The sequence below is a fragment of the Phyllostomus hastatus genome, unplaced genomic scaffold, assembly GCF_019186645.2.
Source record: "Phyllostomus hastatus isolate PE091 unplaced genomic scaffold, TTU_PhHast_1.1 phas_contig_209, whole genome shotgun sequence".
In the NCBI taxonomy this organism is placed as follows: domain Eukaryota; kingdom Metazoa; phylum Chordata; class Mammalia; order Chiroptera; family Phyllostomidae; genus Phyllostomus; species Phyllostomus hastatus.
Window position 1 is genome coordinate 19,447,815 of NW_025333735.1, and position 10,167 is coordinate 19,457,981.

The 10,167-nt window shown below is 38.6% G+C and overlaps 1 pseudogene; it reads right to left on the minus strand.

Moving 5' to 3' along the window:
- Nucleotides 1-9,242, minus strand: part of LOC123816420 — a 55,315-nt pseudogene extending 46,073 nt beyond the window's left edge.
- Between the last annotated feature and the right edge of the window lie 925 nt (nt 9,243-10,167).

The following is a 10,167-nucleotide window of genomic DNA, read 5'->3' on the forward strand; positions in this document are numbered from 1 at the left end:
CTTTCTGCTTCAAGAGAGACTGGAAAGTAGAATGATTTGCTTTCCAACTTGTATAGCAGAAGAAAATAAAAGAGAAAATGGTGAATGGATACTAATGAACAATCTACAGTATCACTACACCTCCACTGCAATTAAATTAAGTGCTATCACATTAGCATCATCACCATTGTCATTGTCACTATCAGCATTAAAGTATTTGTTTCCCAAATTGTGCTATGTTGTATCCATATAGCTGGGTAGTCCTTATTCAATCATGACCTTTCTAACTATTGAAATTTCTCAACACATCAACATATTATAATAATTTCAAACTAAAAATATTTGTTCCCTGGAGGTCTTTCTTATGAATAATACTTAATTACATAGATATATCAAGAAATTCCCCAACATGTCAAGTAATACCTACTAATCAAAAGTTTCACTAAATCAGAATGCTGCAAATAATCTTAGAGGTTATCATAATTCAAAGTTTTATTTTATATCCAGAGATCTACGAAGGGAATGTCATCTACCCACTTAGTGGCATAGCAGAACTGAAACTCAAAATTCTGATTCCCATTACTCAGTTATTCAATAGCAAAAGAGTAACCCTGAAAAGAAAACCCCTTCAATATTTTAAAAGATGTAAAAGCACTAGAAAAATTTATTTCTTTTTGTCCCCACTTTTCTGCATTGAGTTTTTTACTCTAGTATACATTATGGCACTTCAAGTCATTTCAGGGTCTTACTTCTCATCCGAGGAGTTGTAGTAGTCACAGGGAGCTCTATGGGAGCTTCCTCTAAGTATGTATCAGCAGCTCCCTTTAAAGTAATCTTAACTACTTTAACAAACACTGGACTGACTTCCTAATCTCTGAATTCAGAAATATTTATCATTCTGTGCTCTTAAATTATTTGGATCCATAATATAAGAAAAACATGGATGTGGTTTTTCTTCTTATCCTCATAAATTCACCAGTAAATACATCAACTGCTACTATAAACTTTGTTCTTTGAGCCCCTAACATTTTGCGTGGGTGAAATTAGGTTTCAATGACCACCAGGGAGAAACCTTACTAGAGAAAGGGAGAATTATCTTGAAGAAACAGTATTTCTCCAAGATGATGACAGCAGACAGGAGCAGATGACAAACAATCTTTCTAAGAAATCTTAAGGTGTGTGTATGTGTGTTTGGGGGGAGAGAGAAGTATCATGTGCTTAGTTGCCTGTTTCTATTTCCCACAATCTGTTTTAACAACTGTCGAAGGAATGTTATTTACCCACTTAGTGGCATAGCTAGTCCTGCTCTATGCTTCTCATCTAACGGCTCTCTAGAACCTGCAGGAAAACAAATTTAGCACACTAGTGTGCTGTGCCAGGACAACTGCCACAGTTATCCTTAAGGGAGAGTCCGGCTATCGAATGGGGCATTATCCTTATGTCATTTTTCCTAGCAAAGACTATTCACAGACATCACATGGTATAAATAACACAAAAACAATATTTGGTGGTCATCCCTAAGAGTTCATAAACCTTCAAGATTGTATGTAAATTTTTGAATTTATGTTTACTTTTCTGGTCCATATGTTCATCAGACTTTCAAACGTGCCTATTATTTTTTAAATTCTCACCTGAGGATATGTTTTCATTGACTTGAGAGAGAGAGAGAGAAATATCAATGTGAGAGAGAAACATTGATTGTTGCCTCTCGTACGTGCCTGATCAAGGCTCAAACCTGAAATCTAGGCATGTGCCCTGTCCCTGCAACCTTTGGTTGTATGGGATGATGCTCCAACCAACTGCACCACCTGGCCAGAGCTCAGACATGCCTATTTTTTAAAGAGTACCATCATGCTGTCCCAGCTTGTTAGTGTTTTTTTTTTATTAGAAAAGGGAACTGAGAAATCATGCCTCAATATAAAATTTTAATGTTTTCTAAGAAGAAAGTGATCCTGATTTTTAAAGAAAATATAACATTATGAACTAAGAATTCAACATAAGCAAGCCTTGATATTATTGAACTGAAGGCACTTAGGCTCCTTTATGGACTTCAAGGTATTAGTTTTCCTAAATATCAAGCAATAAGATTGAAATAGGTAATCTCTAAATTCACTTTCAGTTCTAAAAATGCCATAATTCTGTGGATCAGCACTGTGGTATAAACCAGAAGATCCAAAGGCAGAATCCTGGTATCTTCTCATTAATCCACTCAAAATATCAGCAAGCTGCTTGTGCAAATAATGTCATTTGTTTTCTCTAGAGTTTAAAGTGTCCATCTGATAAAGGATATTTTTAGCATTCTCCAGATATGTCAACATATAAAAGCTACTATTTTTCAAATGCTTTAAGACAACTGGGAGAAAAATATTTGATAGAGAAAATATCACACACATAGATTTTTGTCTTAGATTCTGCTCATAAGGTATAACTTAACATTTATTTATCCAATTATGTTAAGATTAACTTAAATTGATATGTATCTGTTTTTTAAACTGAGGTTTAGACTATGTCTCTAGAACAAATACATATTACTGGAAAACACAATCCAATTATATCGATGGAGAATGTGATGACTAAGGAATTAAACTAGAGTGTTTTTACAAAGAATATATTTCCAGTCCAGCCAAGAAGGCATACTCATCTCTCCGGGTCTCTCCCCACTTAGTACACCTATAAACCCTATAAATAACACAGGGGGCAAGCAAAGGAAGACTCAAAATGGTGAGAAGAAAGAGAGTGAGTGGTTGGTGACCCTCAAACTAGAGGAACAAAAGAGCAGTAAACCTACTCTTTGGTAAGCAACCTACTGGTTGCCTCATGACCCCCTACCCAACAGCAGGTTGCTTACCAAAGCCAGTGTCTCCAACCCCCATCCTAGCAATAGATGACACAGGTTCCTCTCCTGCATCTAACTGGGGTCCAGCCAATAACACCAGATGGCCTCACAGCACCAGCAGGGGGAATCCTGCCACAACAAGCTCCAGGCCCAGAAATCCCTTACCTGCAGGCCAAGAAATCCCTTCCGTCCCCTAGAAGCACCAGCAGGCCTGGGTGGAGAGGTTCCTTCTACCCCCTCCAGTGGCATCAGCAGGGTTGGTTCAGTGGGAGCCCCAGAAGCACCAGACAAGATAGGCAGACTCACACATCAGCACAAAACCTCTGGAAATTTAAATTCACATTGAAACCACAATGTACAAAAAGTAATCTAGGACCTGTGTGCTAAGCCTAAACAAGGTGACTGCTAAGGTATAAGGTTTAAATAGGACCCAGAGCCTCCTAACATTGGTGCAAAGTGTCCAGGATACCATCACAGCTTAATTGAGAAAAGACAATCAGTTGACACCAACACTGAAGTGACTCAGATGTTAAAATTATCTGGCAGGGGTTTTAAAGCTTCCATTATAAAAATGCTTCAACAAGCAAACTCAAAATCTCTGGAAACAATTGGGAAAAAAAAATAGAAAACTCAGCAAAGATGTGTAAGTTCTAAAAAGGATCAAATGGCAATTACAGAACCAAAAAAATACAATAACCAAAATAAAACACTAACTGGATGGGCTCAATAGTGGGGATGATCAAGGATAGAATCAGTGAACTTGAGAGCAGATCAATAGAATTATTCCAATGTGAACAGAAACAAATTAGACAAAATTTTTAAAAAGATGAATGGAGCCCTGACTGGTATGGCTAATTGGTTGAATATCATCCTACAAAGCAAAAGGTCGCCGGTTTGATTCCTGGCCAGGGCACATGCCTAGCTCATGGTTCAGTTCCTGGTCAGGGCGTGTACAAGAGGCAACCAATTGATGTTTCTCTCTCACATCGATGTTTCTCTCCCTTTCTTTCTCCCTCATTTTCCCTCTCTCTAAAAATAAATAAATAAAATCATTTTAGAAAATGATGAACAGAAGCTCAGGATGCTGTGGGACAATAAAAAAAGGGCCAACATTCACATCATCAGAGTCCCAAAAAGAGATGACAACAGTGGAGCTAAAAGAGTATTTGAAGAAATAATACCAGGAAACCTTCCAAAATTGGAAGGGAAAAAAAACCCACAAACCAAGTAGATTCAAGAAACTGATCAAACCCCAAATAGAATGCATCCTATGAAATATATATCGAGACACACCATTCCCAAGCTTCTAAAAAAAAAAAAAAAAAGAATGACAGAAAGATAATCTTAAAACCAGCCAGAGAGAAATGGCACATTGCCTTTAGCAGAGCATCAACTCCACCGACAATGGTTTTCTCATCAGAAAGCATGGAGGCCTGAAGGAAATAATACATGTTTGAAGTGCTGAAAGGAAAAAACAATTGACCACAAATTCCTTCTTGAAGTGCAGTGTCATATGCATGAAGTGCATATTCAATTAATGAATCAAAAAATATAATACCGTCTTATACTCAACACAACAGCATTTAAAAAAGAAGGGAGAGTAAATAGGCTAAATATATATGGTTATATCCAGAGCAACCATTGAGAAAAGTATACCAAGAGATACACTTAAAACACTAGAAATAAATCAAAATGGAATCCTATAAAATGTTCAAGTAAGTCACAGGAAGTCAGAAAAGAGAAATAAAGGAATAAGAAACAGAGGAAACAGAGAGGGAGCAGTAAAATGGCAGACCTAAACTCCAACATAATACAGATCACTCACACATTGCTGCTGGGAATGTAAAACGGTGCAATCACTCTGGAAGAAAGCTGGGCAATTTCTTATAGAACTAAGTATGTAATTACCATAGGACCTGACAATCATACCCTTGGGCAATTTAACCCAAAGAAATGAAGACTTACATCCGTGCACACACCTGTGCACAAAAGTGCACAGAGCTTTGCTCATAATAGTCAAATGTCCTTCATTGGATGAATGCCTAAACTATATGTGGGACATCCATACCATGGGACAGCACTCAGCAATAAGAAGGAACAAATTATTGACACATATAACAATGTGGGTGAATCTCTGGGGAACAATGGTGAGTAGGGGGAAAAAAACAATCTCAAAGTTTGCATAATTTATTATTCCATTTATACAACATTTTTGAAATGACAAAATTATAGAGAAGGTTGTCAGAGGTTAGGAATGAAGCCAGGGAGTGGGAGGCAGATGGGTGTCATTATTAAAGAGGCAGCACAAGGGATTCCAAAGTAATGGAATGATTCTGCATCTTGATTTCGGTGGCAAATACACAAACCTATACATGTGGTAAAATTGCATTGAACTAAACACATACACACAACTGGTAGAATCCAAATGAGATCTGCAGATTATATCGATGTCAATTTCCTGGTTGTGATATCCTATTACAGTTTGTCAAGATACTACTCTTGGGGAAAACTGAATAAAGGATACACAGGGTCTCTGTATGATTTCTTACAATGCATATAAATCTACAATGACTTCAAAATAAAAAGTTAATTAAAAAAGCACTGGGTGAAAATTGTGGGAGAGTGAAAAGTTTTTCACATAATCTCAAAGTGTTACTTCACATAGTATTTATTAACCTCAAAGTTAAAAAAGAAGAAGAAAAGGAGAAATTTGGTAGGTATCACCTTTCAAGTTATATAACTTAGTCATCAAAAATGAGATAAAGAGACTTTCCTGCAGTGATGCAATAGGAAGCACACCTCACCTAAGTAGGGGAATTTTTGCTAAAAATGTTTAACCTTAACCTAGTCAAGTAACTAAACCACTAGACAAATTCAGACTGTGAGACACTCTGTAAGGCAAATGAATGCCCTGAACTCAATACAAATATTAATGTCACATAAGGAGAAAAAAAGACAAGGGACTCATATGAATTTTTTTTAAATGTGAAGATATTGTGGAAGGGAAAAGAAAGTAACTGAAAAGAATCAATTCTCAGTGTATATAGCCCGAGAGACATCTTATTCCACTAGCGTGACAGGGCAGGCTGAGTTAATGTAGACTGAACTCCTTCTGCCAACACAGAGATACTTACATTTTTAAGAGACTAGAAAAAGTGAAATAGATTAAATAGTTAACATTGAAGAAAAAAGAAAGGTAATCTGTAAGTATTAGAACAGAAAGAAAACAAATACCACAAAAGAGATAAATTGGTAATACATAAATCCAAAGTGATACAGAATTTAAACACAGGCATTTATGCACAGAGACTGTAGATTTCATGTGTTTGGGGACAGGTAGTTTGGTTTGGGGCCCATGAAAGGAAGGTAACTGGAGCAGAGTCCTCTGCAAAAAGGAGAACCCTAGAAGAGTTAACCCCTTAGTTTAAGGAGGACTAGAAGCCTGGCCTAGAAGTAGCAAGAAAGCCTGTCTCTTCCTGGAGCTCTGGATAGAAAGATAAAATTATTCCTTGAATTAAATCTCTTGACTAGACACAAGGCACACACACAGTTCGAATTCACATCACCTGCAGAGCACAGAAATCTCGAGGCAATAAACAAATGTGAAAGCTAACCTTAAGGATGTTAACTAGACCTAATGTGGTGATCACAATATAAATATCAAATCATATGGTGTACACCTGAAACTATATGTCAGTTATAACTCAATTTAAAAATTTTTATAAGCTTATCATAAACCAGCAAAACCCTTAAGATGTTCTATAGAAGCAAAAATAAAAATAAAAATAAAAAACAAAAAATCCCTACAAGGAAACTTTCAAGAAGTAGGGAAAATATGACTACCACAGAGAAAAACCAAAAGCAAAAACCTGGTTTAAGATGAGCTCATAATCCAAATAACAAAACACAGGAGGGAATAATCCACTTTGAAATGGATATACGGTTCTGGAGGAGCCAGCAGATGCAACCACTGGGATGAGTAACTCCCAGAAGAATTTAAGTAAAAAAAACAAACAAACAAACCCTAAACTATAAAATAAATTCAGGTAAAATTATTAAAGAGATAAAATAAGAATATAATCCATATTAAAAGACAGAAAACCTAAAGAAAAAAAAAGGCAGCTATGTAGGAAAAGGCATCAAATAGAATTTCTAAAAATTAAAAAAAAATCATAGTTCAATGGGAAATTTTAATAATAGGACATCAATAAAAAAAGAATTAGCTGGAAAATAGGCCTGAATAATTACCCAAATTCTACTTTAAAATTTTCTAATATTTTAAAGGAACCCACTTGTCCTATGGTCAATAACATTCCCACACCTTCTCCAAACTCCATTGCTCAAGTTTCCTTAGAAAGAGCAATGAAATTTTATGCTATAATAATAAAAGATAAATCCAAATTACTAATCGTTAAATCTGACTCAAAACCACAACATGTGCTTCTTGCTCCATAATCAAAATCAGCCAAATAAGATATTAAGAACTTGAGACTCTATTCCTTCACAATTTTAAATTGTCAGTTTGTAAACCAAAATGAAAATGTCACTTTTATGTATAATATTTTTATCAAGCATGAATCCTTACTTCATATCATTATTATTAAATACCTGTCTCTAGGCAGGCAAAGGACTTCCAAATCAGAAAACCATACGATTGATTTCTTACTCCTTAAGTAAAAACTCTGTTTAAAAGAAACAAGTATGCCGAAGTGGGTACCTCTAGAGACATTTAAAATAATTCATCTTTGCAAAATATCTCAAGTTAGAAATAAACTGAAAAACAAGTCAGCTGAGAAAAAAATACAAGAGACACATTGTAAAAACATTTAGCTCACAATTTTAATAAGGAAGAGAAGGATGAGCCAAAGTAGGTTTACAATTGTAATACACATAAATAATGCAATAATTAATAAACACAAATTCAAGAATCAACTCTGTGTTTCACATACTCAGAATTTTTTCCTACCCTGATAACAAGATATGAAGATATAATAAATAGCCTCACTGTATCAATTGTGCCATCTAGACAATTCCAGTCTATTAAACAATTTTACTTATTTTTGGTAATTAGCATTCTGTTGTTTACAAAGAAAAATAACAGAAAACAGCCAGCAAATATGTTACCAGTCAAGTCCGACCAGCACTGATTTGAAGAGTTGAACAGACCATTGATATGGTGAAGACACATGTTGACATTAAGCAGGTTCCCCCCTTTTGGTAAAAGGAAAGCAAGGAAAGTGGATGATCCACTAAAAAAAAATCTGTATTTTTTAATGTGCTTTTTATTCTTGCAGTGTAGCCCTGGGCTTTCAAGTAGCTGGGAACCTCTGAATTTAAAAGATGGATGTGATTCAAAAAACAGTTATATCACATACAGATTTAAGACATGGAATGCATAGATTTACCATTTCTGTTTAGTGGCATCATATACATGTGATGTAAACAACATACATGTAATGTAAATTTAGGTGAGAATCTCAAAGTATTTCTTTAAAATTACTGCAGGCTTGTGTGTATATGCAGTATTATATATTATATATACTATATAAAATTGCATTTATGTATTGTAGACATACATGTATATTACTATACAGTATATTTATTACATATACTATTATATAGTACATATAATACAATATAGAGTGTATATACTATGATATAGTATATGTATATTACACTATATATAACACATTATATTATTTATATACATATATTTGTCTTTAAAACTAACTACACAAGTATTTCTCTGTGTTCTTCTCTTTATACTTGTGTTTAAGCTATTGACTACGGTGGTTTTGGGTTTTGTTTGAAGTATGGCACATGGAGAGAGGATCTGTGAAAAAGAGAAGGAAGGAAGCAAAACAGGAAGATGGAAGAGGAGGGAAGGCAGGAAAGAAAAGGGGGGAAACTCTGCACACACACACACACACGCGCACACACACACACACACTTCTAGTTTAGAAAGGACTGAGCCCTGGACACAGTCCACCACCCCTCCTCAAACAGAGACTGAGCTTCCCCAAAAGTTCCTTGGCAGAGCCCCCACTATGTCACAGCTTGTGTGGAGCCTCAATAACGGGCATGTAGGACCATCCTGGGGCCAAAGCCCAGAAAACTCTTGGGTACCCCAGGCTCTCTCGCGCGCCCGCAGTCAATCCCTGGGCACCGCGCGCCAATTCATCACCCCTCCTGGGCGAGTCCCTCTGCCTTTCTCCATTCTACCTTGGCTCGCTCTCCTTCTCAGGGACTTACCAAGAGGTCCAAGGACGCAGACAGGGGCAGAGAACCAGGGGGCGAAGAGAAAGAGCCTGTCGGCGGATTTACTGATACTATAAGGGGCAACCGCGTAGTGGTAAAGACCATGGTGCCTGCCGAGCCCCATCCTCCCCTCGACCCCATCAGCTCCACAGCACCCTATACTTTCCATTTCGGCCGCGATGTGCCATGAAGTGAAGGAAGAAATAAACCCGCAGCCTCCTGGGCAGCCCTTACCTCAGGCTACCCTCTCGGAAGCCTCCCTCCTGCTGTTGGAGGCGCTGCTGGTGCACCGCTTTGGCCACCGCTCTCTGGGTGCCCAGGCTTCGGGCCACGGCTCTGTCCGGCGCAGCTCTTTCGTGCAAGGAGATGAGCCTACCCTATTCCCAGGGGCACCAGAGCCAGGTAAAAGGACTGGCGCGCGCCTCTCTCGTGGAGCCCAGTGGGCAAGGGGGAGCCCGCAGCCGCCAAGGCGAGGCCGAGACACCAGGAAAAGGGAGCACAAGCTGGGGGCGGCTGCAGAGTGGGCGCCCGGACCTGCCAGCATCCAGGATCCCGGCCTGGGCAGTACGGGCGGCCGCTATGCACCCCTGAGCTCCTCTCTCCTCGACTGCTCCCCAACTGCCTCTCTGTACCCCCACTGCTCCCTTCCCCCCACCCCCCGGAAGAGACAGCTCGCTGGTGGCACTTGGGCTGCCTCTCTGCACTCCTCAGACCGGTGCGGGGGAATAACAATGTGATCATATTGCAAGGACTGGATGATGTGTAGTAGATAGCAACTGCTGAGGCCACCACCTGTCAATTCTAAGGAACAAGACACACCATCCCCAGCCGGCTGGCCCTCTCCCTGAGTGCCCACCTCGCTTATTTTCCTCCACTACCTACCTCACCGACCTCTTGCAGTACTCTGCAGGCATGATACCAAGGGAGTTTTGCAAAATAACCTTCACTTTCAACCGGGAGCTCACGGCATCTCCCTTCCCACCAGAGCTGAAGGATTACGCACTGCCCTGCGTGCCTATCCAAAGCCGGATACCGAAAATCCTGGTTGGAACCCCAAACTCGTCACCCCACCCGCCCCCATTCATAATCCCAGC